Raw genomic sequence first — 7,408 nt, forward strand, 5'->3', positions numbered from 1 at the left:
CAGATACAAATTACGACAATTTTCTTTTTATCCACATTTTTTCTCTGATTGTTGTAGTATAGATTGTATAAGTTGTGTAGGAGAATACTTTTCATTATTTTTCTCATATTTTTTTTTTTAATACATCTGATTTTGTTCAGTGAAATTCAAGGGGAAAAGTGTGCAGCTTAAATTGTATACTCATTTGCAATTTAACCCCCTTCCCTCTTCTTTTGCTCTCTCAATATGATCGTTCTTTCACCAGATTTTAACGATCCCTTATATTAACTTTTTTTTTTAAACAATTGGAAAATCACCTCCCCCCCCCCCCCCCCCCCAAGTGCCAACTCTAGGACCGCCCTGCTTAGATATACCTTCTGAATCAGCTCGACGAGTTCTGACGATGTCTGTATATTTGTGTGTTTTAGTGTGAATTTTTGTACCCTTTGTTCTCGACGTTTATGTTTTTACGACACTGGGCTGACACTTAAAATGAATTTTATCTTAAAAAATTGATTTTTTGTCCTCTTCAATCTATAAAGAAAGAAAAGAAAAAAACAAAATAGTTTAAAAAAAAATTTCATAGAAAATATCATAACATGATCACTCCAAAAAACGTGTTCATTTGGCTTGCTAGCGATATCCAACAACCACTTATCTAGATGATCAAAAATATGGCATCATAGACACGATAGGCGATGGACTCGCTTTATTGATGTACTATATCCCTCGAGTAAACAAAGGGGGTGGCTTCGACAAAATCATGACATTTATTGTCAAAACCAACAAAGTTGTCAAAAATTCAGCTTTTTTTTGCAATGCGATTGTTCGGTTGTTGTAGACGTAGGTGTCTAGCAATGGGTTGATTCACGATGACGTAGTTCCCTTTTGCGATGACAGTTCGCACGTCCTGTTTACAAAATTTTACAAACGAAAAATAGGGTGCGACGAAATTTCTCTTGTAGCTTCACGGTCAAGAAATTTTACTCAAAACTCAGTTTGAGAGTAGCAAAAACCTATGTCCCATTTTTTTTAACTAAATTTGGCGCATTTTTGGTTTCTTAACGGTTATCTCTACGGAAATGACCAGAAAGTTTAAAATACTCAAAATTTTTGAAAAGGAGGTTTATTTGTTAAAATATTTCAACATGTTTATAAATATTTCAACACATTTCTTCTGGACAGACCCACTTGGCATTGAATATTCTGGGGAAACAAAAAATCTCATCGAAAGTCCAAATGTTGAAGCTTCTAAAAAATCGAATGATCCGAATCGTTGTACGGAAGTTTCTTGTGTTATTTTGACCGGAAGCTGTAAACAATTGTACATACTTTTACCACAGACAAACTTTTATGACAACACTATTCAGGGACAGAAGAATCCATTAAATGAAAATTTTCCAATAATCATACTGAAAGAGAAGGATGAACTATTATAATTTTTACGATATGATATTTTCGAGAAATAAAAATAACTTCGGAAAGTTTAATTTTTAAGTTTAAATCAATTTATTCCGATATTTGTGATTTCAGCTAGATCAACAAAAAATGCATCTGATTTCTGAACAAGAAAACTTAACTCTTTTTCTACATATTTCTCCTTGGCCAACCCACATATTCAGGGACAGCGAAATTTGAAGCTTTTAAAGGATTCGAATGTGCCAAATTGAAGAATCGAATGAACGAAGCTTCTTGTGTAATATTGACCGGAAGCTGTAAACCAGTGCACATTCTTGTACGTCCACAATAGTCAGGTACAGAAAATACAATATAGGAAAATCCTCCGGAAAACTTACTAAAAAAAAGCCTGCGCTAGTTTAAATTTTTACGATATGATATTTACGGGGAATGAAAATAAAATAACGTCTGATATTTTAGCTCTCATGTATTAATCCATTTATTCCAATATGTCTGTTTTCAGCTGGTTTAACAAACAAAATGATTGAATATTGTTTGAATTGAATACAAAAAAACATTTAATTTTTTAACAACTAATTTCTTTTTCAATTTTTTTTATCAAAAAATTAAGTTGAGAACGATTGCTAAAAATGTGTGAGTGAAAATTTCATGGTTACCCAAATGTTTGCTTTGTTTCCTCAGCGTGTAGAATTGGAAAATAAGAAATCAAAACGTGAATTGCGAAGTGTCAAAAACAGTGATTTCAGGCAGCTCGTGAAATAAAAAATGTACCGAAGATACCAAACAATTGAAAAAAGTGGTGAAATAGTTCCCTGCATTATGATTTTACTTGTACCTTCCCATTGGTTTTATATTAGAATATATGAAAAAGTGAAACCTTACTTGCAATCCCTGTTTCTTTTTCCACGTGCGACAAAAAGATTTGAAATGTTCAACGAAGTTATTCTTCATGTTAAAATCTTTACGTCACAATGTTTGTGTTGTTCTGCAGTATTGCCAAATTTAATTACCTTTGATTTTTTTTTGAAAATTTTTACTTTTTCCATACTAAATTTTTAATTTTTGCATACAAATTAAAAAGTCTTCGAGAGTGTCCTAAGAGTTATCCGGATGATCTAAAACTTTGCCAGTATTGATTATAATTGATTGGATCCAGAACAGGGGCGAGAGCTAGGTTTCAAGAAAATTTAAAAACAAGGCCAACCCTAATGGATACGTGCTGGGAAATTTCTTGCAGCCTTAGTATAGAATTCTGAACACACTCAAAAATGATCAATTTTGCTCTTATAATCCTTTGAAAAAAATTTGATTTTAGCTTAGCTTAGCTTAGCTTAGCTTGATTGACTACTCACATCCACCTTGAGTCATTGAACCCGAAATGCTTCCAAAATTCTGAATAATACATTCAAAATAATTGATTTGATACTCGTTATTCTCCGCAATTTATTCCAACATCATATAACTTAACCATTTCGAGTTCCATAACCGCAGGAGTGGCTCAGTAGAATTCATTCCACATCGCCAATGGTTGCTACTCCGTGATTGACCGAGGCCATCAATTTTATCCAGAGGTCGAAAGAATGTTGTCTGGGATTGACAGCACATTCACAATGAAGAAAACTGATGCTCTCTCTTTGAACATCAATAACGGCGCCGGCCACGTCCTAGTAGTCAATAGATAGATTGGAAGAGAGAGAAAGGAATAAAGAATAATTTTGTGCTTTAGGACCGAGGTCACCTCTGCATCCTAGCAAAACAATTTTGGTTTGGAAATTGGGGTGTAAGGATATAATCAGGATACACTTTCGACCAGTGTAATGATGTTTAAAATCATTTACCTTTGAATATACTGTTGTTTCGAATTCAAAAATTTGTGGGATGTGTGGATGTGTTTGTGTACGTTGAATTTTTAATTGAATTCGAGAACCTTCAATTCAATGTCATGTTGAGTCTGATTTATGTTGCTATTGTTTTTAATGAGTTTGTATGATTTTACTCATTATCATTTTGAAATTGTAATTTTATTTTGTAATGAATGACATATAAACATTATCAACAATACAAAATTCGGTGGTTTTTTTTTCTCACAAAAAGGGAAAGAAAGAAAAGTAATATTCTTATCAAATCCTTCGCTACATATCTAGTTTCTACAAACAGAAAACAATGCCATGTACCTAAAAGTGTTTAAGTTTTATCTTCTATTAGTTTGAATTAACAATTTATGGAATTTTTTATGACTTTTTATTTGAAAAATTAAAAAAATATTAAAATGAGTACTTCCTTATCTGATAATGCTTGCATCTAACACGTACTACGGTAAATTGAGACATTATAAATTCTTGTAGTGCTAAATCAAGTGATTTTGGGGCTTGTAGTGCCGATAGAAACAAAGCTTATTTATCAAAAGAGCTGGTTAAACAAACGCATATTTACTTTTGCTAAGCAGATGATAGCAGTTACTGTAACGCTAATGAACGGAATTAAAAATATATCATATAAGAAAATTTATATCTTGATTATCTTTAAATGCCCTAAAGCCCCTACATATAGTTTTTTTCTGTTGAGATGGTTTTAATGAACTAGTGTATAGAATTTTCGGCGGCAATTTAGTCGTCTTTTGAAATGTTATGCTACATGTGGTAGGCTTTCTATTAGGCATTATTATAGGAATGATATTTCTTCTAAATTGTTGATAATGAATCTTGAATAATCTTGAATCTTTACAAATTAATTTGCGAAATTAAACCCTGATTTAAGTAAACTAAATTGAAAATTATTAACATAAAGCTGGTCGGAAAGAAATTACACCTTCATTGTCTTAAACGCCTGAAAGGTAGATTCGAAGAATTATAAGGAATTTTTTTGTCTAATTTCAGGCGTTTAATGATGTGTAACGCTTATAGGGGAAATTTTACATTAGGAATGGCAGGTGTTTAATAGTAAACAAAAAGAGGAAAAACATATACTTAGCTTCGTAAAATGCCGGGGATTGACGATGATTTTTTAACGTTTTTGTTCAGAATCCATTTGAAAATGTTTTGAGTCATCGCGCAAACCTTAGTCATAATCTTCTGGACCACGCACTTTTCATACTACTATGAATTTTCAGTTTCATCACACCGTTATCCCTGTTACACCACAATTGAAGTTTTGTTTTTTTAACACAAACATGTTTTTCTTTTTCAAAATCACACACTTTAGTTAAAGGCTTGTCCAAGAATTTCACTATTATCGATGGCACGGACACGTTGCGTGGTTAGCGAACCATATAAAGCTAATTAATATTTCTTATTTCACCCAGAATAAACGATTTCATTACACCGATCACAGTAATCAAAACTGCCACTTTTATTTCTTTGCGGTCTTTAATATGTAAACTCCTGTTTAACTTTCATCTTCTTTTTAGCTAAAATTCTGAACATCAACTAATTGAGCACATAATTGAAATTACAATATATACATATGTAATTACAGTTGGAACCAGGCGCGGTCCTATGGGGGGGGTGATCGGGGTGATCATGAAAAAAATTTGATTTTAACTATGCACAAAGTCTTTCTGAGTATTTCAAAATGGTTTCATTTTCATTAAAAATTCCTGCTCCAATGCTATTGAGATGAGTATCTGGCTTGAAATGTTCAAGTTTTTCATTACATTTTGTTGGGTACATTTTTGTTTCGCAAAGACCAAACAGAATTCCAATCAACTAACTTTCACGTTTCGGAACCGGGTTCGAATTGAATCCCAATCAGCTGCCTCGTCGTAGTGGAGGTTCTACTTCCGGCTTCAAACCGAGCATGGACAAAGTTTTTCCGAAAATCTCTTCCTCTCTTCTAGTTTATGTATAGAGTGACATTCTGGAACATGGAATAGTTTTCTCCCTATTAATCTGTAAAGTATGAACACGTGCTTGTTTTTCAGATAACCACGTAACACACGTACATACCTTTTAAATAAGCACAAACACACAAACATAACCAAATCCATTCTGGAACAACAAATCCACGTGCTGCTGCTGTTTCAAGTGCGTTTCCCACATGACGATGATGATATGAGGCTAACCCACAACACAAACAACCGTATAGCACACAGAAATTCCTTTTTTCAGTTTCATTTGCGAATTGTTTTTTCAACCTTTCATCGTGTTTTTTTTCCTGCTCTACTGTTTGTGTCGGTGTTTCAGGTTTGGAATTGTTGTTGCTCATTTCGCATTTTGCAGCGTGTATGGTGTTTGCTGATTTCAGATTTCTGCATACTTTATACGTTTCTGCGCTAAGCTCCATTTTGCTTTTTTTTTAACTTGATTCTTCGAAATAGCTCACTTCGAGCCACACCAAAACATTAGCAGCAGACTTTCAGCTGTTTTGTTTTGCTGCCGTTGTTTGTTGTTGCTTCAAAGAGAATCGGTACTCCAAAATGGGTACCGCGCTTTTTGCTTTTTTGCTTCGTCCCTCTTCGAATGGAAGCGCTTTTTTCCTGCAGTTTGGGAAAACAAATCCACCAAAATGTGCGTACCTTGCTTGCGGCACAACAATTTGTGACAAATTGGGCATTGCCTACCTCCAGCAACCCTTTCCCTAATGTTTGTGTGAACATGTGACAGCCATTCGCGGACTCCAGTGACTCAACCATTTCACATCATTCCGTTTTTTTGTTACTGTTGCTTTTTCAAATTACCAACTGTTTTAAACTTGTACTTGGTTTCCGATCGTGTTGTGTAGGAAGCTTTTTTTCAACTATTTTTTCCCATTAAGCCGATTGTCGCGTATTTACCCATGAATAAGGGCATGGTGAGAGCCGGTCGTCATGCTTCACTTCCGATTGAGGGGCCACTAGCTATCAGCACGCCACTTAATGGAAGAGGAAAACGACACCTTCCCATTTGGTTGAGTCGCTACTGGTTGGATGATTGGTTGGTTTGCTGACCGGATTTCAGTTCAAAGTATCAATCACGTTCCCAGGTTTTATGAACAACAACTCAACGAAAGGTGGGCTGGAAATAGGATAAATAAAGTGTGCAGATCTGTTATGCCACCGGAATCTATTTAAGTAAAAAATTTACACGGGGGCCCTATGAATAGTTTTTTTCATATGCAGTCTCTGAAAATATATAATTTTCTAAATAAAGGGTGATATTGTCAAAATTTGGTCAAGGGAAAACGCGTGTAAATCGGTGAAATCGTTTATTTAAAAAATCAAATTAAATTTTTTTTTCAAGTTTAATTAGCATAAAATTCAGGAAAAATATTCAGTTAGGCTTCCGCTTTTCCAAATCCGAATTGTCGGGCCTTACGCTTAGCCCCTGCCATCACATTTTGTACAGCCACCTTGTCCACCTTCTTCGCCGCAGAAAGCCAGTTTGCCTTGAACTGCTGCTCGTCCTTAGCAGTTGTTTTGGTCTTCTTTAGGTTCCGCTTGACAATAGCCCAGTATTTCTCAATTGGGCAGAGCTCTGGCGTGTTGGGAGGGTTCTTGTGCTTGGGAACCACCTGCATGTTGTTGGCGGCGTACCACTCCATGGCCTTTTTACCAAAATGGCAAGATGCCAAATCCGGCCAAAACAGTACGGAACAGCTGTGTTTCTTCAGGAAAGGCAGCAGACGTTTATTCAAACACTCTTTCACGTAAATTTCTTGGTTGACAGTCCCGGAAGTTATGAAAATGCTGCTTTTCAAGCCACAGGTACAGATGGCTTGCCAAATTAGATATTTCTTCGCGAACTTTGACAGTTTCATGTGCTTGAAAATATCTGCTACCTTTCCCCTTCCTTTTGCCGTATAAAACTCCTGTCCCGGAAGCTGCTTGTAGTCGGCTTTGACGTACGTTTCGTCGTCCATTACCACGCAGTCAAACTTCGTCAGCATCGTCGTGTACAGCCTCCGGGATCGCGCTTTGGCCGTCTTATTTTGTTTATCATCGCGATTTGGAGTCACTACCTTCTTGTAAGTCGATAGTCCGGCTCGTTTTTTGGCTCGATGCACGGTTGTAGACGATACACCCAGCTTATTTGCG

This window comes from Uranotaenia lowii, chromosome 3 (genome assembly GCF_029784155.1).
Source record: "Uranotaenia lowii strain MFRU-FL chromosome 3, ASM2978415v1, whole genome shotgun sequence".
In the NCBI taxonomy this organism is placed as follows: Eukaryota; Metazoa; Arthropoda; class Insecta; order Diptera; family Culicidae; genus Uranotaenia; species Uranotaenia lowii.